This window comes from Lissotriton helveticus, chromosome 4_1 (genome assembly GCF_964261635.1).
Source record: "Lissotriton helveticus chromosome 4_1, aLisHel1.1, whole genome shotgun sequence".
Lineage (NCBI taxonomy): Eukaryota > Metazoa > Chordata > Amphibia > Caudata > Salamandridae > Lissotriton > Lissotriton helveticus.
The window spans coordinates 522,616,381-522,640,158 of record NC_136063.1 but is presented as its reverse complement, the minus strand read 5'-3'; the positions used below and the strand labels follow the sequence as shown (position 1 = coordinate 522,640,158).

The 23,778-nt window shown below is 43.8% G+C and overlaps 1 pseudogene; it reads right to left on the bottom strand.

Moving 5' to 3' along the window:
• Positions 1–23,778, bottom strand: part of LOC144828022 (NAD kinase 2, mitochondrial-like) — a 43,519-nt pseudogene that overhangs the window by 94 nt on the left and 19,647 nt on the right.

Here is a 23,778-nt window from a genome sequence, read left to right as displayed (position 1 = left end):
TACTGCGTATGCTTGCATTATTGACATACCTTTAGGACCGAGCCTGCCACCCTCAATGCAAATCCCTGGTCCTGCCAATTTTGATCCAGCCACACTTTTTCAATTAGGTCTAGAAAAAGGAAAACATGTCATGAAAATTATCATGATAGTAGGCCCTCCTAACCATAGAAAAACCCACCCCAGGTTTGAATGAATTTACGCAATATTGCTCGAGTATAATTCCAAATGGAGGGACCTAATTTTATATTTCAAATACGTAAAGCACATCGCGCTCAACCCTCATGATAAAATATCATGAAGTCCAATTGTTTTCGCTCTCTGGACTAAGAAATGTCTAGAATATTTACCGAGAACAATTTTAACCTGAGGGGTTCATGCTGTTTGTATTGCATGACACAATATCACGTTCCCCTTCCTGCTCAAAAAATGTCCGGAGTCGATACCCCATGTGTCGTAATGTGGTGGCTGCATGCTTACCCGTCGGCTTGGCTAGGCATCCCGTACTGTTCCCGATTTTTGTGAAGTTTAACAACAATTTTTTTTATCAAGTGCACCAAAAGGATTACATACATGTTCAAGATTAAAAGCACAGTGACGACTCTTGAGATACCCTATGTTAGAAATGGGAGTCTCTAGTTGGCCAAGGAAGGTAGCTTTGTCCAAATAGGGACCCTTGCTTCTAGTCAGGGTAAGAGGGATACACACTTTAGATAACCCCTGCTCACCCCCTTGGTGGCTTGGCACGAGCAAACATGCTATCCCAAAGGCAATATGTAAAGTATTTGTACCAACACTCACAGTAACACAGTGAAGATACCACAAATGGACACCACACCAGTTTAGAAAAATAAAATATATTTATCAAAACTAAACAAGACCAAAATGACAAAAATCCAACATACAAAAACTCAGTAGAATGTCTTTAGAAAGGTTGTTGCAAAAATAAACTTGTAGATGATTAAATGCGACACTTTACTCACAAAGTACCTGGGATGCGTAAAACAAAACAAGAAAAAGGGTTGCAGAGAAGGCGTTGCGTAGACTCTTCCTGCACTCCGGTCCCGATGCGACAAGATGGCTCCTTGATGAGTTGGGACGATGCGGTTCGATGCGAGAAAATGACGTCTTTACTGCGATGCGACAACGTAGAGGAGATACGTGCACCCCTGACGGCCATGCAGCGAACTCTGTGGTTTTCTGAGCCGCAACAGGCCCTGCGACACGCTTCTCCGGTGATGCGACGCCACCCTCTGTGTGGCGGCACGCTTCACCCGTGATGCGACAGTGAACAGCGACAGCGGCGACACGCTTCCTCGATAATGCAACATCGGCTGCTGCGGTGGTATCACGCTTCTCTCGTTGCGTCGTGCTTCCAGCTCCCTTCAGCAAAAAGGCCTCACACACAGTTACAGGCCCTCCTGGCAGACTGGAACTCCCAGCAAGGAAGTTCAGCAAAGCTGCGGGTGAAGTCATTTTGTGCCTGGGACTTCAGAAACAGGAGGCTAGCTCTTCTCAGGCACTTGGAGACTTTTCTACAGAGGGACACAGCACACAGCAAAGTCCTTCTTCAAGCAAGGGACACAGCACACAGCAACGTCCTTTAGTCCAAAAGTGCTATTTTCAAACACAGGCTTTAAAAACCATCCTTCCTAAAAGATGATTCAGGGATACCAGACTCCAATTTTCTATCTCACTTCTATGGGAAGATATGCAGGTAAACATGTTACACAACATTCCCCATTCTGTCCTATGGGCAAGTTAGCCGTTCAATAGTAAAAAATGAAATTGGCAGTATTTCACTATAACTACATGTTACCCACACTAGTACATGTCCTACCGTTCACATACACTGCACCCTGCCCAGGGGGTACCTTGGGCCTACCATAGGGATGTAGTAGGTGTAAAAAAAAGGGAATGGTAAGGCATGGCAAGTGGGTACACTGGCCAGGTCAACATGACAGTTAGCAAACTGCACACAGGCACTGTGGTGGCTGGCCTGAGACATCTTTTCAGCGCTACTCATGTCGGTGGCACAATCATTGCCGCAAGCCCACTAGTAGCATTTGAATTGGTGCACAATTTAACATTTTAAAAGAACTTGCTAGAAGTACAGATTTTGAAGCTTTAAAATGGGAAAAAGTACATCACTTTCAGGCTCGTTCTGGGAGGAACACGTTTTTGTATGTGATTTTACCTGCATTCGTTTTAATGAGAGATTTCTTCCACAAATTGTATGTTTTGCATTTTTATTTACCCAAAATACCTATATGTTGCAGGACTTTTCTCTGGTATTTTATAGTTTTTTACCAAAATTGTGAAGTCGGCTGTTTAAAAAACTTTGTGAAGTTGGCAAATGCCAACTTTCCAATTTTGTCATCCCTTCTAATTTAAGCCAGGAACTCATTGGCACTCCCTGAACTAAGTGTTCAAGTCTTATATCAACCTTGCTTGTGGCAATACACAGGGATGTGTCACCAGCCAGAGAGTTTGTATCTGTTAACGGCTAGGAGCGACATTTTGAAGTTAGTTCAAGATTGAAGTCAATTGATACTTGTAAAAAAAAGGGTTATTATTTGAGAGGAGTGTGAGCCTCACTCAAGTAATAAATACAATCATTGTCAGGGTGAAACACAAAAGTCACTAAATAAACCTGTGACTAACCATCTGGTACCAGTTTGCTAAATACTTTACATATTACCTATAAGTTAAGCCTGACTGCTTTGTGCAAGGTAATATGTTAAGTATTTATACAGCACTGAAACAGTAATAAAGTGAAAACACAAAACAAGAAAACTGAAACCAGATGTATGAACTTAAAGCTTTAGGTGAAATAGTGCCCAAATCAATCACATGGCGCCATTCGTGGTGATCTGCACTGAGTCAAAGTCACAAGTCCAGGTTAGAACAGGGACTCGGTTCATCCTGATGAAGAGTTCACCTTGCCAGACTCCAGTGAGCCTCAGCTGGACTTTCCACTTGGCATGGGCTGCGAGGAGATCGCCATTGGTGCAAAGAGCCGGACGCCACTGGAGCTTCCCATTGGCTGGTGATGCGGGTGGTCGCTGTTGGAGAGAAGAGCAGTTCACCTTCGGATCTCCATATTGGTGTGAGATGCAGCATTCATTGTCAATGCATGGTGCATGCCTCCATTGGACCTTTGCGTTGGCTAATGATGTGTGTGGTCGTTCACAGTCATGAAGAGCCCAAAACTATTGGATTTTCAGCTAATGTTCAGTCATTGCAGATTTGAAGCAGGAGAAGTAAATTCTGACACCTGTCTAGGGAACTCACTCTAGCACAGCCCAGCAGCAGGGATCAGAACGGTCTAGTTGGTGCTGGTCAGCTTGGTAGTTGAAGGAGATGATTCTAGAAGCTTGCAGTAACTCTGTAATTCAAACAGGAGGTCTGCCAATTGACCCTTAGAGCCACATCTGGGGATCTTGGGTTCACAGGCAAGCAGGTCAAGTTGTCCTTCTTCAGACAGCATGGCAGTCCTTCGTCTTAATCTTCCACGGGCACAAGAGTGTCCTCAGGAGAGACTCTGAGAATGACATTTTTATACCCACTTCAGACCTGTGTGTGGGGTCCTTCTCTTTGTCTACCCCAAAACTAGTTCTGGTCAGTTCTGCCCCTTCTGCTGGATGTGGCTCCCTATTTTCCAGGGTAACAAAAGGGCAGGCAGGCTGAGGTGTCAGCTGCATTTGCCAGTGACAAAACAGGCAGTTTCAGAATTCAGGATGGGGGTGGGCAGAATGCTCAGGCTACACTTTAAAGCTCAGTGAGGGCTAGGTATAAACCCCACCATCCTGCTAAGGAGAAGAACACTCTTCACCACTTCCAAGGGCCTTTTGTTCCCTGTCTGGGAGGAATACAGATCACACTACAAGAGAGAAGGTACAATCATGTGACCCAGTGCACTGACAGCAAGGCACATTTGGTTTCGGCAGGAAAATGCCAACTTTCTAAAAGTGGATTTTCAGAATATTAATTTAAAATCTGACCTTACCATTAACAAGAAATATAAATTACAATTCAGGTGAGTGGAAGCACCCTGCCCTATGAGTTATTATTGCCTACCTTAGGGGTGACTTAAAGGTATTATAAATGGAGGTTTAGGCCTGGCGAAAGGTTTATTTTGCCAGGTCGAAATGGCAGTTTAAAACTGCACTACAGGCTGCAGTGTCAGTCCAGAGACAGGTTTTACAGTGCTACTTCAGTGGGTGGCATAATGAGGGCTGCAGCTCACTTGTACAGGCCCTGGGTACTTGTAGTACCATTTTCTAGGCTATTTACAAATGTTACCATGTTTAAGGGACAGGTGCACAAGTACTCTACCATTGGATAGCAGGGGTAAAGGGCGCCGGGTTCCAATGGCAACAGAAATGTTTTCAGGAACAACAGGAAAGTGAAGGAAAAAATGTCAGGTCTAACACTAATATAAACAATGAGGTGCTAAACTGAGAACACTGCAAGATATAACTACCACTAAAATGTAGAACAATCTTATTCCACTCATATTGCTTTATTCCATGGATTTGTTACGTAAATTGATATATCCTTACGCTTTATAATATTTTGAGCAAATCATGGATCTGTTTAGTAGTTCCATCCTCTGAAATCTTCGTCACAAACGAAAACGTTCTATACATTTGAATCTTTCCACATCCTATCCTTTCTTCCTCCTCGACAAAATGGAGGAATTTGTTTACATTTCCAGTATCTCGTACAACCTACAGTTTGCTGTCACATATTACGTATGTACCTGCAATAATTAAAAAATAGCTGTAAGTCCACACTACTGACAAACACGTAGTACAAAATGGCACAAATGTAATATTGCATCTGGTACTGAGTGGTTTAAGGCGATTAAGGAATTTGCCACAGCCTTTTTAAACACTGAAAAGTGCAACTCAGCTCTAAATGAGCCCTCTAATTAGTTGTGGTAAGCAGCTAAACATTGTATCTGGCTGCTATCCAGTGCTTAGGCTGGCCTGTTCTGAGATGCCGAGCGTGCGTGACTATAGAACAAGTACAGTAAGTGGAAACAGGGTTTGCTTTTACTTGCAGGTAAAGGGCTGTGCAACACACGCTGTGACGTGACTAAAGCATTAGGCCAAAAACAGCAGAAGAAAATACAAAGGCTATACATTTGAAAGTCCCTTCCCGATCCAAGTACTAATTTGGACAAGTGAGGAATAGAGCGAACCTAGTTTCTGTGCTGCTTCTCTCAAATGATAATTATACACCAAGACTGAAGAAGGTCTGTGCCCATGTAGAGCTTTAGATGATACATTTACACCGCCCTCGGCCAGTTTTCTTCAAGCTTTTATTTAGCAGGTGGATCTCAAAACTAAGACAGTGAGCATCATTTCTGGACACCCTAATATGGTGCCATAAACGAGACTCAGGTTCGCAGAAACGTTTTGTTTTTCCTAGTTAAAACAGGCATGAACTAGCTTCAGATGATAAACGAATCTTGGTTCTTCCCATAGGTTCTAAAGACATTATGCGCTTCTGTACTGCGCTCTGGCGTACATGCCAAAAGACCCAATTTAGGCAGGAGACTACGGTGTCTCTGCCTAAAATTACCTCAGCTTCAATAGAAGCCAACATGGAAAATACATTTCCCCATTATTCTTTTCAAATTCTCCCACTTCCCAGAATGATTTTTTTTTCAGGTGAAAGAGGTAATTTCTAGTCGTTCTGCAACTTTTCTAGAGACACACACTTTTAGCAGCATGGAAGTGTGAAGGGGAGAAAAGCCTTAGAACACCTTCAATTTAGAAACATTACTCCTGATATTTAATAACCAAAGGACAATTATGACAGGTTAGTTAAGTTTATTACAAAGACAAAAATAACTGAACACCTCAACAACAGGGAAATAGAAATATAAAGGAAACAGCATAAACCCAAATCACAGCACCCAGTTCAGATGGTGCAACATGAACAAAACTATTCGCTCAAGAAGAAGGATGCAAACAATCAGGGAGCAAGAGTCAGGGGTTGGTGAATGAAAAGCATTTAAATCTATCCCTACTCTATTGCTACAATGTCATCCCTACGGTAATGAGTAAGCAGTTCTGATAAAGAAGAAAAGGTGTCAGTCATGGAGTTTTCCTAAGAAGTCTTTCCACCATTCGGATGGGTCAAGCAGCATAAAGCCATTACCACAAGAGAAAGAGCTCATTCTGAGATGCTCCCTCTCCAAAGGCTAGGAAAATGTAGGCACTATCCCTATTTCCAACAACCAATTATCCACAGGTTGAATTCCCATAGTGCACCTTGCATTCGTTCTCCCATGAGCATACTTTTCCATGGTGTTATCCATGCCCATCCTTTGCAACAATTGGTCCTTGGTTCTGTGAAACCAACTTCTGTGTTTTTTCAGCCCAAGTCATACGATTATAACTTTTTCCCTCTTTTCCTAGCTGCTAAAACAATTATATTAAATTGCCTGTAGAATGCTTCTTCACCTGCAATGGAAATCGTGTGAAAGAACAGCGCCCACAGTGCACATGAGATTCTCAGGGGTTTCCATTTCGGGCCTACACCTCTAGCTAACATATGAACGCATCATTTAAACATTACGAGTTGCACAATTACAATTCATTTCAATTATTGCATTTACCAAATGATAGAAAATGTCATTAATATTAAACATATCTAGTACATGAGCAATGTTTAATTTCACAACATGGCTCCTTCACACTAGCATTTTCTGTCAGGTGCATTTATTTCCTAGGTTAACTCTTCACACTGTTGTCAATAAACTAAAATATGTCACGTATATACTTTAACACGGTTCACAATTCTAACACTCCTATTTACACAAGACACAATTATATGTGGGTGCTCTCCAAATGTGATTATGATACACCCCTACAAATAGATAAATGAAATGCAAATTTTCCACTCTTTCACCTGTATGTACTGAGACAATTTGAAGTCACACCAGTGCAGTGAATAATAAGCTATGTGGAGTGTTTGCAATTGCTTCCAGGGACTGTCTGTTTTTCATATTCTTTGGTTTGCTGATCAAACTGCGGGCTAATGGTGACAAATCTTCACTGCTGGACTCTAGGCTTATTAGTACCCTGTGCGGAGTGGCTGGATTGTGGATCTTCTTGACAGTTTTGCCTGCAATGGAGCAAGGCACCCACTCCATTGCAGTTACAGGAAACCATTGCTTATGTTTGCCAAACGTTCCCAATGACAAATATGTTACCTGACTATTCTGAAGCTGTTTGGGATTAACTTCTCTATTATGAGATTGTACCCTATCTCAGTGGCTAAAAGCCATATGGTTGTCGTGCATGTACAATGCTTACTTTTGGTTCTCAGCAAAGAGTACTGGAAACAGATATACAGCATAGAGTAGGTACACTACACATAGCACCAAAGGGTTCCATGTGCAACACAACCACACACACTCACACACACACTCTCTCTCTCACTGTCTCTCTCTCACATGCTCTCTCTCTCTTTGTTTGGTTATTTTAAGGTTCAATCTTCATAGTACAGACTTCGGGTTAGTACTGTTACAGTTTCAATTGGCTTACTAGCTCAATGGTTTGGCTTCTTCAAGAAAGCAGAAAACTAGAAAATATATTTCTTCCTCACTCCCATAGAGCCTTTATGCTATCATGGATGAGTAAAAAAGATGTTTTCCAGTTTATACCCTCTTGCTTTCAGCCTAGGAGATTGGGTTACTGATTGAGGGGCCTGAAACCCTACTCAAGCAGCAACCGCAATGCTTGTCAGGGTGAAACACATGCAAGCCCCAAATTAACCTGTGCTTAGCCCTCTGATAGTTTGGCACAAAAGCAGTCAGGCAAATTGTAAAGTATTTATGCAGCACTTCAAACAGTAATAAAGTAAAACACAACACAAGAAAAAACCCACTACAATTTAGGAAAATTGAGTAAAATTAATTAATTATTTCAAACCAAATGGACAAAAATCCAACCAGTAGAACTGAAGATATGAATTGGTAGTCACTGTAGCACGAAGATACTGCCAGGCATCACGGATGGCATTACTGGAGAATCGTGTTAACGTCACAGCAGGCTGTCAAAGCTGTAGCACGAAGCACACATCTCTCGTTGCTGATGGTCGTTGTGAAGCCCAGAGTCAGGTTCACCAAAGCTTCACATTAGCGGTCTGTGTGTGCAGCAAGACCCTGTCATAAACAAGCTCTTTTGCGGTTGCGAAGAGACCAACATTTGAAGATTTCTTCTTTTCTTGTAGAGATAGCTCAACTGATGCAATATAAAGAGACGAGGATTTGGGGAGCACCTCTTGAGGATCAGGATCTCACTCCAGCATAAAACAGCAGGGCTCAGGCAGGTCTGGTTGCAGGTCCAGGCCACATTTCAGCTGGGCAGCTGCAGAGAGGCCTTTAGAGCTTGCTATGTCTCTGTAGCTCAGAACAGGAGGTCAATCAGCTGACACTTGGAGTCATTTCTGCCAGGGATAAAGAGTGCAAGTCAAGTCTTCTTTCTCAGCAAGCAAAGCAGCAGGCAGCAGAGCCAAAGGCCGCACAGCAGGAGTGCTTCTGGCAGCAGAGCAGCGCAGCAGTCCTTCTGTAGTATGCACAGGTCCAGAGCAGTACTTAAGAGTTGGATCTGAGGGTTCAATATTTATACTTGGTGCCGTATTTGAAGTAGGAGAAATTTCTATAGGTTTCCACCCCCCGCGGTGCTAGGTATTCCCTGCCTCCTGGCCTTGGTTTCCACTTGTCTGGGGTCACAAAAGACAAGTATCAAACCCTTTGTGAGTATACTGAGGCAGAGGCTTTGTGATGTACAACTGTGGTAAGTGACAGCTCCGTCCCCCCATCATGTCAGAGATGGCCCATTCTACCAACAGCTATACCCTTTTGTCCCACTGTCTGAGAGCAATACACAAAGAATGTCTGCCAGCTACACCTTGTCATGTGACCCAGGAAACACGCTGCAGGCATGGTTAGGATAAGAAAATGCCAACTTTCTAAAAGTGGCATTTTTAGAATTGCGACCTAAAATTCAACTTTTCAATTGAAAAGGGATTCAAATTACAATGTGTTAGACCCCAAACTCGACATTTCTATCTGTTCTCAATTGTAAATTATCACTATGGGAGTGGTAGGGCACACAGTAGTTAAAAAAAAAACAAAGTTAGGATATTTTTTCAGTGCCAAGACATGCAAAACCTAAAAGTAAATATCCAACCTTATAAATACACTGCACCTTGACACTTTTGGGCTGTGTAGGACCTACCATAGGGGTGACATATAAATATTGTAAATTGGGAGGTTTGAGCCTGACAAGAGGTTAATCTTGCCAGGTTGAAATGGCAGTTTAAAACCGCACACACAGACTGCAGTGGGAGTCCTGAGGCATGTTTGAAAGCTACCTAAGTGCTGCAGGCCCACCAATATCACTTAATTTAGAGGAACTGGGTACATGTAATACCACTTTACTAGGAACTTACAAGTTTAGATGCGAGAGCACAAGCACTTTAGCACTGGTTAGCAGTCTTAAAGTGCACAGAGTCCTAAGGCACAGCAAAACAGGTACGGAAAAAAAGGGTGAAGGCAAAAACGTTGGGGATCAACCTGAAGAAAGGCTTAAGTCTAACAACAGCATTATAGTTCCTGCCCACAAAGCGGAGTGTACCATGTCCAATTATGACCTTAGAGATTTGGGTATTTCATGGCTCAGTCTCTAGTCTCTGGACCCTGACGCTCTGAGGCTGTTGAAGGTTTGAAGTGTTCTTTACTGCTTGGTAGGATGCTGAAAAGTGTTTGAATTCTCTTCGACGTTGCCTTGAAGGGATTATGGGCCAGTGATCTGGTAGAGAGCATCCTCAATATTGCCACTCTGCAATCCTTATCTTTGTGACTGACAACAACTTCATTCACAATACCCTTCTAGTTGGGCAACTGCAGACCAGAAAATGCATTAACACTTCAAACAGAGGAAAAACTATTCAACATTTTGGAACAGAGACTTCCATCTTCTTCTTGCATGGCAGCTTAATTTCTGAAGACTTTGTATGTCTTCTGGAAAAGCCCAAGCAGGGACAGAAGGGACTGATGCAGCAGGGGCCATTAAAATGCTGCTATAATCCACTGACAAAGCACTCTCTTTGCTAGACAATTCCTTACATAGCATGTATATGACTGCTGGTCATATATAGTTTTTGCTAGACAACTGGCAGAGTCTCACTTCAGATTTTTGGACCCTTGGTGCCTTGATTCAAGATATCGGATTAAGTGTAGTAGGATTAGGGACTGGAGACTTTAGAGAAGAGAGCTATGGAAACCAAAAAGCCTCACATTAGACCACTAACCTGATGTTTACCTGAAGACCTCAAATGCAAAAAGAACAATTGATGGACAGAATTCAGAACAATGTCATACATTCATCCCAGTACAGAGATCTGGGCCTAAAGCCATTGTTTTTTGCTCACCATGCCATTCCACTTTGGACCCAACCATAGGCAAATCAGTCTTGACCCTGCACCCAATGGGAACAGTCCAGCCCGAACTGCGTCTTTTACTTGAAGACTTCATTCACATCCTAGTCTGAGGACATTTTTGGGTAAAAGAGGTAGAGTCGGTATTTAAAGGTCTAGATTACATGCCTTTGGTTGTGGTGGCTCTCTGTCCATTCTAGTTCACCTTAGTTGTTGTCCTCGTATCTAGGTTCCTTACATCTCTAATCCACCCCCTAGTAGAAGTGTGTTTTCTCTACCTTTGTGTATCTTAGCTCTCTCTGAGTAGCTTTCTCAACTCCTGCCAATTTGGCTTGCATTGAAATCCAGAGGTCTCCTCCTCTTGTTTCAGAAGCAATTCTTAATGGCAACATACACCACTGAAACAGCAAGCCAAACTGTTGCCGATACTATTATTGTGTTCTCTTTTTCCGAATCCAATACTTAGCTGTGTTATCACCAAATCTTTGAGCCCTCACCATGCTGTACCATACTCCTGCCAGCGAATCCGCCTCTACTGCTGCCAACCTGCACCGAATTCAACCCAATAGTTAACACCAGTCCAGTTTTTCTCTCTCACTCCCTTTCCACCCATTGCTACCCCATGTGTGTAGTTTCTTTACTCATTGGTATAGTAGTGCAGGATAGCAAGGGCATTCAGCGGGTCTACATAGCAGGACCCTGACAGGAATATACCATCAAGGTGAACTCAAAATTGAGAGTGATCACAACACAGATGGCTCATTAGCTAAAGTGATTTCAATTTGCCCCTTCGTCAAGTGAAAAAGACCAAGACTACAACTGCCTCATTGCTGTAGACTGTCAAATGTAAGACTAGGGGTTGGAGCTTTGTTTATACACTGAGCAAGTTGGCAACTCTAATCCTCTGCCTTAAAAATGTTATTGCAACATGGCTATGGGTCTAGACCTGGCTTATCTGACCACTGCTTACCCTACCTATGTCAGGCTAGAAAATTCTTTAGAAGTTTTCTTCATATCTGTTTATTTATCATCCGGAATGAATCCCAGTTCCGGAAAGCTTTGAAAACCTTTTTGTTACCTTACCATAAGTACTTTGGTTGACATGATACCCGAGTCCCTAGTGCTGGGACACACTTTGAGTAGCCATGTGGTTTAGAAACTCTTTCTCATTCATTCATATTTTTATTCAATCATTTATTTGCCCTTTAAAAGATGCTGATGGCAGGAGTGTAGAAGAAGAAGAGAAAAAGGTGCCTTGTAAAAAAATGGAAAGGGTCCCAGCCTGTTCTACTCTCTCCATTCTAATCTTACACGAGAATGTTCTTTTGAGTATTCTGAAAATGTGTCACACTTGTAACCTACCGGCATTTTGCACTGTCCATACCTTGTTTAGCTTTATATTTACATGTGTATATTTGTAAAAGTTCATATTTTGACAAGAAAGTCCAATTTAAATGAAGCTTCAGATACTCAATGCATTTGTATGATTTTCTTGGGCGAGAATAAAAGATGTTTTTATGAACGTAACATACCAGTAAAACTATTCTACTGTCATATGAATGTAGGATGTTTGCCTATGATGCTGTACAATGATCCAGCAATGGAGTATTGTTGAAAGTGACTCTGGACGAGGATTCTTTAATATATCAAACATAAAACACAGTGGGCCAATTCACAAAAACATATGTATGAGAAACAGTACTACAAGAGTGCTCTTATACGTACTCTTACATGCCTTTTATTTTCATTTTCCATGTTTTGGGCAAATTCAAAAAAGCAAGTGAAGCAAGAGTAATTATGTAACAAAGAGCTACAGGACAACTACTTTCAATAGGCTCCATCATGGGTATATTATGCACATTTTACACGTCTGCAGTTTTGCAGCTTGACATCAGGGCATGAATTTGATTGGAAAACACCATATTACCATATCCTAAACCTCGGCTTCCAACTCCTAGAGTCATGAAACACAACGTGATGCGAGTTTAATGTGAGTTGAAAAAGACAACTCCTAAGAAGATTTTTTTTATTTAGAGAAGCACCCCTAGTTACCAGGGTGAGGTATACGGTAGGCATGGTATTCAAGGGGTCTGGGCTAGATCCAATATTTCAGAGTTCATACAACGTTTTCCTTGGTGACCCCAGGGACTTTGATGCCCTCTGTGTGGAATGGCGTGTGCCATTTACTGAAAGCCTAGACATGTTTAGGCTTTCAGCTTGGTTTTCGTCTACTTCTAACATAAACTCTGTTATGTTGTAGAAGCTACAAACTTACTTTGTCGTCATGGGTGATGTGCTGCTTGCGGTATTTTAAGTAAACACAGGGGTCTATTACATAAACCAAGCAGAGAAAAGAATGTGCAAACTGAGAGATTTCCTTGCAGCCCTAATTAGTAAGCCTCACTGCATTTGCATAAAATAAGAAACGTGTTCGGTGCTCAAGAATTAAGCCGCTTCTTTTCGGATTGTTGGCTCTCAAGGGCTAGCAGTGTTTCCATTCCCCCAAGCCACAGTAGCTTCTAATTATAGGCCAGTGAGCATACAATTTCTATTTGTGGGTGGGCTGTGGTTCCCAGTTAAAAAGATGATTCATAAAGTAAATGTCTAATTTGACAGACACATTTACAAATGTGGTAATGGATATGGAAAACCTATGATTTTCTGTACACATTAACTACATAGGATAGAAACCCTTTTTTATAGCATTTATGGATTGGTCAGAGAGTAAACATCAAAAAGCCCGAGGATTGTCTTATATTACTTTTGGTAGGGACAGTAGCCTAAAATAGTAAATTAAAAAAATGTAGCAATAAACAGGTTGGTAAAAAGGCACACTCTGCTCTATCTCAGTTATAATGCCTGTGTTAAGGGCGAAGAAGTGGTAATACTTGCTCATATAAAAAAGCACACACATTTCCCAATGATCTGCATAGAGGGTTCTTCTATCTCCACGTAACTTCTGCAGACTCTCAGACTCACATGAGAAAATAGTGATTTAAAGGAGAGGGGTCTTCTGGTCTAAGTCGGTCTGTAACACAACTGGTGCTCATGTAAAGCGCTCTGATACCTTCGGGTCCAAGTTCGCGCTATATAAAACTCCCAAAAAGAAAACAATAATTATAAGCCTTCTAATATTGCAATGTGAATTAGAGAGTATATAAGTATACCCTTGAGGGCATGACCACCAACCCTCACAATGAAATTAATAGGAGTTACCTTAGAATTTTATGGCAAGACCGGATGCTCATATTATGCTGTCTCTAAACTTGAACTCTATCTATATCCCCATGTTATCATCCATATCTAGGATGTTGGAAATCACAATTTGGCTATGATTGTTCTCTACATTTTTTATTTTATCTTTATGGTTGGCGCCATTGGCAGAAGAATTACCCTTCTTAGAAGGATACCTTGGAGAAATGACACCTTCAACCCCATATGAGGAATACTCACCTGTCAAATTAAACTTTGCTGACTGAGATTGAAGAGATAGGAAGGGGTTATTGGGAAATTGTCCTGGCAGGGAGAACCTCTCCTAAGGAGGAGTCACAGCATTGGAAATAGCAGGAGAGTCGGAGAGAAGGTGAGGCATCTTTACAACAACACTTTACTGAGACAGCAGCAAGCTGGCAGTCGAGGATAAAATGCTTCGTGAAGAGAAGGGACGCGATGTGAAGCACTTTCCTTCTGGGCCAAATGATGTGTGAAGAAATATCGTGGTGTGTCACCAGGAATAGCGGATGCGACCACAAGAACGGGGAAACTGAAAGACACTCGCGAGCACACTAAGTGGATATGGGAGAGAGAAAAGGAAAGCAAACAGTGGCGGCTGGTGACATTTGAAAGTGGTGAGGCATAAAACAATTGTCGTACTTCACTGCGGCGAGCAAGCCTCAACCACCTACGGGGGTTCCAGGGGTTCACCCCTGGGGATGGATCCAAAAAACATACAGATCATTGAGCAATAAATACTGTAATTGCTTTCTAGTGAACAGCACAAACACTCCTAGGAGCAACACAAACACCCCCAGGAACAGCACAAACATATCTAGGATCAGCAAAAACAGACCCACGAACAGCACAAACACCCATAGGAACAGCACAAACATCTCTAGGAACAGCACAAACATCTCTAGGAACAGCAAAACACATCCACAAACAGCACAAACACTCCTAGGAACAACACAAACACCCCCAGGAACAGCACAAACACTCCTCTAGGACTTGGATCAGCACAAACACATCCGTGCAGTGACACATCAGATGGTCATGCAATGTGGCGTGACCAGGCTGTGCGTGGAATCCTAGCGCCAAAAGATAACAGGTCCAAACAATGACCAAGATTCGGGATGGGTAACATTGCGTTATTTTTGCATGCGTAATATGTGTAACCTTTGTGGAAGTTGCAGATAGCACCCAAATCACTCTCAGGGGGGTCACATAAGTGACGATAGCGCTCAACTGCAAAATAGTGCATTATCAAGACCTGTGCTCATCGGCACAACACTAAGGGCCCGATTACGATGGTGGTTTTCCCGCATCCTCCGGGCCGGCGGAAGCCACCGCCGGCCCGGAGGATGCGGGAAAACCGCAGCGGACTGAAAAAGACCCCCGCCAGATTAGGATGGCTGGGGGATCGTTTTTCAGTCTGCAGCTTTTCTGCCGCGGTCGCCTCCCGTCCGCGGCGGAAAAGCACTAACATGGCTGGCGGTGTCTATCAGACACCGCCAGTCATATTAGGATGTCTGGAGGAACATGCCTTTACTCGGCGGCATTTCCGCCGTGCAAAGGCATACGGATTTTTGTTTGGGGGCACGTTGCGGGCCCCCAGGGTGAAGGGGGTGGGGGGTGCACATGGGGGGTACCTATGGTACCCCCCTGCATTTGCCTGCGCAAAGGGGAAGGCACCACGCGGTGCCTGCCGCTTTGTGCATGCAAATGCACAACTTACATTTTTATCATTGCGGTGGGTGCTGCTTCAAGCAGCACCCGCCGCAATTATAAAAATACAGGATGTGACCGCCAGGGTGGCGGTCACATCCTAATTTGCATGGAGGGACCGCCGCTGTCCCTGCGGACGGTCCCTCCTACTCTATGGTGGCGGACGGACGGTCCGTCCGCCATCATAATCGGCCCCTAAATCAGGCCGGCCATTACATTAGATAATAAACTGGCCTTCAGAATTCACATCTCTGATTTAAAGACACGCATTGAAAAGCAACGCAAATGTGTTTATTCATTTAATTCTCTTCTGAAGTATTTAAAGAAGAGAGACCTCAGGTAATGGTCATTGGCATGCTCTACATTGAGTATACCGGCTCATAACAATATGACAGAGAAGGACAATAACAATAAAAAGTCGGTCAGAGACGAAAAGAGCCTAGAGGGATCAGTGAAAGGGGAGGCAGGCGCTAATCACTAGTTGAGCAGGTGGAAAGAGAACAAATTAGTCTCTAGGATTTCACGTTACACCACCAGGTTAATTGATTGTTTTGGAGGGATCGCAGAAGGAGGGTTTCTTCGCTGGCTGTATCTTTCTTTAACACAGGAATATCCAAGCAGATCGGAAAACTGCTTTTGGTATTTTTAGATGCACCAGTCTGGATTGTGTGCATGTGAAGTTGCACAGTTCTGGCTTACGCCACCCAGGTGGACGCAGTTCAGAGTCAAAGATTTGGGGTTACGGTATCCGCTTCAAAGAGACATGGGTACACGTGCCCACTTTAGAGATAGTATCAGAACAACCCACAGTAAATACCGCCGCCACCACAACACTCACCTACTGTCAAGCACAATGTACCCCGCAGCCACCTGCAGCAACCTTGAGCACCTCGTTAGGCATCCCCAACGATCCAAAGGCAGCGAGACTCGGGAGATGAGGCCGGAAGTATCAGTTGGCTTGAGCCCCCAGATCATGATGACCCGGCCTTCACAGTCAGGCTGCAGCCCCTCCTGATCCACCATATACAAGGCCCCGGGTGCGATCCTCTCCCGGCTAGGGAAGGGCCATGCTAGCGGCACTCCACGGCCTCCTACTCCAGCGGAGAGGAAGGCAAAACCAGCACCAACCCAGGATCAGGGCCCCTCTGCCACCGCGCCTTCGCAGCCAGGCCACAATTGAGGGAGGGAGGAGGGAAGGATGATGCGAGGCTGCGTGGTGACTGCTCTCTGCCAATCCTGGCACTGCATTAGCAGCACCACTGTGCCAGGATTGGCTGAGAACTGGTTAGTGCCTTCCCATAATGGGACCCGGGGGCCCGGGTTCCTCGCACCCTGACTCGCTGTAGGGGAGGGAGGGGAAGGTACTGTACCGTGCGCGCATGCGCCGGCCAGTCCTAAAAATCACTAGCCCAAAAATTGACATGCGCACACTGCAGCTGCGCTGTTTCTGCAGACTGCTGTGCTGTGTCAATCACTGCCGCAGCCCCACCCACGCACATTTCGCGATGACGGGCATGTCCTGGTAAGCTGAGCTGAGCTAGCGTTGCCGCAGAGAAATTTGCGAGTGAGCTCACGCTCAGTTTATTAATTACATTTAAACTGCCTGTTCAGCGTGACGGTCGTCCATGGCTAGTGGGGCAATGCCCCAACGCCCCAATGGACGCACCGCCGGGAGTATAAATACTTACATGAACCAAATACACAGTAATTCATATAAGAAACACATTTAAATAGACTAAAGTGTATGGGTAAAGCAATATATACTTATCTTGACAGCAAGCAACAAGAAAAGAGGACTGATTGCAGTCAAGATAGTTATAATAGGCTGTGCCTCATTCTTGATTGATCCATACTACTCTGTTTTTCTCTGTTCCCATTGACCATTGGTCCTTGGCATCAAGGGACATGTAGTTTTTCTTGCAATCTTGACTGCCTCTATTCAATAAAGCAAGTTTGGAGACAGCATAATACTTGCCTCTGTGTCTTTAATAAAATGAAAACTTTCCCTCATAAATTGCTAGGAAAAGCTACATTTGGGCATATCTATACCAAAACTGAAGGAGTCGAATTCTTGCCATCTCATACAATTTCTTTTCATACATAGAACATCAGAGATATAAGGAAGTGTGTGAGCCAACAATTATTCAACTCCTTCAATTTGGTGTAATATGCCTGAATTCTAAAGTGACATGAATAATTAAGCTCACCCAAACTTCAGTCACTCTTCTGTCCAGCTTCCTCAGCAAACTGGCAGCCATGCCTCACCATTGGGTCTATCATGCCACCTTCTTCTCACAGAGAAGGACCTGCATTTATTCTACCATTCTATGTAATGTGTAGCACTGCCACATAAGGGTGACACATAGGTCATTCACTCTCCTTAACCCCTTTGCTGCAGGGGTAATTCCCCCGCTATGCTGGGGGGAGGGACGCACAGCACCCCGGTGCTCGTGACGAGCTCAGCTCGTCACGCAGCACGGTGGCGCTGTGCTCATGACGAGCTCAGCTCGTCACGTCTACACCCGTTTCCTCAGAACGTTCAGCACAGCGGAGGAATTATCGTGCGAGCGGTGCGATCGTTATGACGAGCTCAGCTCGTCATGAGCACAGCGCAACAGTGCCTCATGACGACCTGAGCTCGTCATGAGCACGCATGAGGCTAAAAAGCACTGGCCAAGCATAGATCTGACTTTAATGTGATTAAACGCACTGCTTTACAGCATTATAGATAGACATAAAAGAGGGAGTCAGTAGGAGTGGATAGAAGGGAGTAACTGTTATAAAGTAGTACCTAGTGCATTTCAATGCTTACATTCAAATGGAGACTGAAGAATACACCCAAATAACCAATAACTTTGGTTGAGAGATGAATACTACAGTATGAGGAGCCAAGATGTGATTGACAAGGTCTCAAGCTAATAACTGAAAGAGTCTGATGGAAAAATTCCAATAGATGAATGGGGCTGAGCATGAGTCCCTTTTATGCATATTGTTAGAAATAGGTCAGTTGACAATGGACAGTCAAAACCAAGACCTAATTATAGCACCCAATTCTGTGGCTTGGGCAACGCTCAGGGCCGGCTCTAGGGCAGTGCGACCGGTGCTACCGGACCGGTTGCTGACTTCAGGGGGCACTGAGTTTGCGATTTTATCTAGGTTTTAAAAGCACCTGCTGCCATGTTACTTTCATCCAGCAATTTCCATGCAACAATGAATATGGCAAGATACCTACTGTGATTAATGTTCTCCCTGGATAGAGATCAGAGTTTTGTCTAATCATGAACTAGCACAGAGGGTTAATATTCCTGCTGCAAAGAATATGTACTATGCAGATCACAAAGTGCATATAATGTAGATAGGTCAGTGAGTTACCAAATATAGAACAATGAATTATTAACTTTCATGAAAGAACTGCATGTACTCTGCAAAGTACAGATTAGAGCATAGATTAATGTTGCAAAAAGGGTTCATTTGGGTAGAAAACGATTTTTATTATTAAAGAGAACCCCCAACTATGGTGTTCCGTTATCAATTCTTTGTTTGAGCTTCTCCAGATCAAGAACTCTTAAACTATACTGCCTACCAGTATGGATGTCACATCGCTCCTACACATTGTACTCCTGTGACTTATGTAACAAATCCTCTACACTGATTTACACATGTATGATTGATTGTCTCTGTGTATTGTGTGTGTGATGAAAAGTCCTCTGACACCTTTCACTTGTATGAGTGGCAATATGTAACTAATTAAATGCATCTGAAAGAGAGTGATTATGGAGACTTCAGGGACACTGTTAAAAGTTTGTTGTGAGGGAATCTGGGGTGGGGTATTGGTGACATTCACCACCTTGGATAGTGGGCTCCAACAAACATTGTCACACCGGGTGCCACCAGCTCTAAAGCCGGCCCTGGCAATGCTTTCAAACAACCACTAACAAACAGACTCCAACACTACGAATCAAAAGAAGGAAAATCAATTTTTGTTGGAAAATAGTTTTAAAAGCCAAATTTTTAAAAAACATATCAGTAGTTTAGTTACAAATTAAGGGTTGGTTTGTACTGTCTTTTGAATTCAAGAATAGGGAACATTTTTAAGCATGGGCGGATTTTGCGGATTGGCAATCCGCGAACTTGCGTATTTACGGATTCGCAATCCGCGAAGATCCGCGAACTCTAGCGGACTTGCGGATTTTTCCGTTTTTTGTGTTGGCGCGTGTTCGCGCCGATTTTGGGACAAGTTCGCAATTGCGAACTTACTTTTCGGCTTGCAACGGCCGCGACTATGTTGTTTCTACGTCTGGTTTATCATCACAGGTTCACAGCACCCTCTGTTTCACCACTGCCACCCTCTGGGACACCCATGCCACCCTCTAGTACATCCTCACAGGCACCTATTAGGTTTATTTATTACTGTAGATTATGGTGGTTGAAAAAAGCTAGCACACCTGCCCTTCTTCAACTGCCATCAATTAATTTGTGTTTCATTAATGTGTCAGTAATTTTGAAAGTTCCAGTCTGGCTGGCACCTGCTTCCTTCCTTATCTGTAATTTGCTTTTTGTTGCAGTGAAATTTTTTTTTTACAGGACCTTTATGGTGCTATTCTATGAGCCTGCTGTTTGGGTCATAGCAGGGTCATAGAATTGTTGCAAACTCTGGAGGGGCCCATCAGGAAGCACTACCTTGAATGTTACTAATGTTAAGTTTGAACTTTTGCACCTGCTCATTGCTTTCATTTTAGCTAAAATCGTTTTTTTTGCAATTTCGCGCGTTATTTGGGGCGCGAATCCGTGCGAGATCGATTTCGGAAGCCGCGAATACGTGCGAATACAAAATTGTTTTTGTTGCGACGTGTATGTTCGCGTGATCTTGCGCGTGTTCGCGAGGCGCTTCTAGCTATTCGTTTGCCAAGTTACCCTATCGGTCGTACACGGGCGCGGCCATCTTGTTGGCGTGACGTAATTCCGTTTCCGCCCGCTATGTGTAATCTCGCAAAGTGTGCTGCTCGCGAGTACAAGTTCGCGCGTACTCGCAAGGAAAATCTCGCGCGAACTTACCCACGCGGTCGTGAACGGGCGCGGCCATCTTGTTTCTCATTCATTGCTATGGTTCTGGGCATGCTTTCTCTATCCTCTCTCAATCTCTGCCATCCTTTGCTTGTTTGAAGTTTTTTTGATCTAATTTTACTTATTATCTAACCCTCTATTTTTCTAGCTTTATATTTTTGTGTTTTCTGCAGCTTTTAGTTACTTTTAAACTACTTTTTTAAACTCTTTTATTTTCTTCTTCACTATTCTATTTCTTCTTTATCATTTAAGTTTATTTCTGCCCAGACCATGGTAAAGGGAGCCGGGAAGCACCCTGAGAAGGGGAAGGGTCCCGCACCCCGTGCCCGGCTCCCGTGCGGGCGTTTAAGGGGGGAGCAAGTGGTCCCGAGGGAGATCTTTAGCGCGGAGGAAGTGGCGGCACTGATCTTCCATGTCCAGCGCCGCCTCCCCAAGACGATCCTGGGAGGCGGCAAGATCGCGACCGGCTATGGCATCCGGGAGCGCCGCCAGCGGTGGGAGAAGGTGTGCCGGGCCATGTACAAGATCTCTGGGGTCCGGCGCACATATAACCAGGCCACCCACCGCTGGACCGATGTCATGGACCGGGAGCGGGACTTGCTGGACGCGCTCGGCGTAGAGGTCCCCGGGCTTGGTGAGTAGTAGTAGTAGTACATTTACTACTCTGTTTTATCCTGCTCTGTTATTTGCAAATCTTTGTTCTTTACCAAGAGCAATAATGCTGCCGATTACATTGAGGTAAATTATATTTCAAAATCTTCTATGCATTTCATTTTCAGGTGCACTGCTCTCCTTCTCAGTAGCCTTGCTTGCTACTATGCTTCTTTGTTTTGTATGTTGTGTTCAGAAGCATTTCATTGGCCTGAGAAATTATGTATCAGTGTACTGTAAAGAAAAGAACTGCGTAATGCTAGACAGTAAGGGTCATATTTTCAATTACCGGCGCATCCCTGCAAAGTAGCAGGGATGCGGCAGTAATTGTGTGCCATGCCACCACCACCCATTGGCCCAAAACGTCACAGAAGCCTTACGCATCTGTGCCGTAAAGGCAGCGCATTGCTGGAGTTGCGTGCCAACGATGGCGCAGCTCCAGCAATGCTCTGGGGTACCCTATCTCCCCAATGCTGCATCAAGCCGTACGTCGGCTTCAAGCGCGCAGGGTTTGAGTCATGCATCATTGTCATAAAAATGACTGATTGACATCTTGTAGATTTCCCTCAGCCACTTTTAGGATTCGTTCCTGCGCAGGTACGCCCTCCCTTGCGCCGGAACGCCCCCTGATGGCGCAGGGCTTTACAACGTGATGCATCGCCCATATGCCCATATGTGTTTTTTTTTTTAATATATACGCCGCACCAACACCATGGCGAGTCTTTTGTTCTGCCGCTGCGTCAGAAAAGGCACGCAACAATGGAGGAAAATCAGCCGCAACTTCCGCAAGGGACTTATAAATCAGCCCCAACAGACTGAAGTCCAGTGTCCTTCCTTTAGACAGTCACATGGCTATCAGAAGAAATAGTGGCGGTGGTGGCGGGTGGATTGATAGTTTGAGTATTCACTGATCTGCAAGCAGGATGGACTTTGTCTGTCACGTGTTGTGCACTACTGCCTGCAGTGCCAGGCCTAGGCAAACCTCTTTAGTAGTCTGTTTATTGAGTTACATAGGAACTTTCTAAGTCAACGTTCCGCAAATCAGGCAATACGAATAACGTAGTATACCACATGAGATAGATCCCGTGGAATAGTTGTCTATCTATTTGCTATTTTTCCAAAATATGTTGTTATTGTTCTTTTGAAATGTTTGATTTGGTTGAAAAATCTCATCCATGTTTTATGGTTTTTCTTTCTTTCATGTTGTACATCAGCTCCCCCCAAGGGCAAGAGGACACAGGAGGACGGTGCTGAGGATGCAGGCCAGGATCGGGCAGGCGAGGGCTCCTTTGCTGGCCCCAGTAAGTTTACATTTTACTAAACAGTACCTATTTTTTCCTAGCGTTCCTCATTCGATTTTTTCTAAATCGTCTTTGATCTTCTTGTAGACTGGATATAAATTCTTATCCTGCTTCGAATATGATGACTCCCTGTGGTATTACTAGACTATTCTTATTAGTCTGTCTGTGTAGCTAACTAAGATTGGACATTTGGCAATTCCATTGGACTCCCATTATATTCAGCAATACCTCTATGCACTGTCTCCTTACTGACTAGATAGTGTGGCAGAGTCATTCAGCTCCCGAAGTCACCGATTATAGATCCCCAATGATCTCTAGATTATCGTACGCAAGACAAGAGAGTAGTACGGAGTCACAGCACAGTCAAGAAGTGTCAGAGGCACTCATGCTTGCAAAAATTCCAAAACCTTTAGCTCATCCACTCTAGTCTAGAGGAACAAAAACCACAGAGTCTATTTAAGTGTAAAAGCTTTATTAAAAGTAAACACATTTATTGAAATCTACTTTGTCATAAAACTATTTAACTGTAAACGGAAAAGTGGTTAGTGCTGACGATTAATTGGACACATTTCTTGTGGTCGATCCGAACTCTCACCTACTTTGAACTTGATCCTGGTCGTGTTCTTAGGACTCATGAGTCAAGCTTCTGTCTGTTAGGAGAAAAAGTGGTGCGTGTTAAAAATCAAAAGCAAGCATTCATCAGTTGTGCATAAAAGTGCAGCAAGACAACAGCCTTCCCTGGAAAATGGGACATTTTTACTATGGAGTAGACAGTCACAAATTATTACATTGTATTCTGTTTTTTTAACATTTCTCCTAGACCAAATATTATATAGTAGTGAGTGGTGTATTCTAACTTTCTTAAATGTACTTTGTAGGTGTAACATCTGGTGACGGGGCCAGCGCGGAGGTGGCTGATGTGTTGGACTTGGACTCGGAGGCCTCTGGGGAGGATGCGGCGGTAGAAGAGCTGGTGGCCGTTCCTGTGGGGGATCAAACGGTGGTGGCGGAAACAGGTAAGCTATATATTCCTTACTTATTGAGATTGAAGACTGCATAGTGTGCTTTCTGCACGGGTGTATTACAATTACAAATCAACCAGGTAGTAGCCTCCTCGAAATGTACTTCGACTTAGCTGTGAAGTTTTTGGTGAGAAGAATCCCAATAAGTTCTTAGACGAACGTGATGGATGGGATGAACGAAAAGCGAAAGAAGGGTGTAAGTAAGTGGGACGCGAACTTGTATGATGGCTGGCAAAGAAGAACGATATGTGTTTGCTTGGACCCAGAGGTGGCTGGGAAGGAAAGAATATGGTATGGTGCATGGCTGGGTCAATGATGAAGCAAGGATGGGTGGAAGG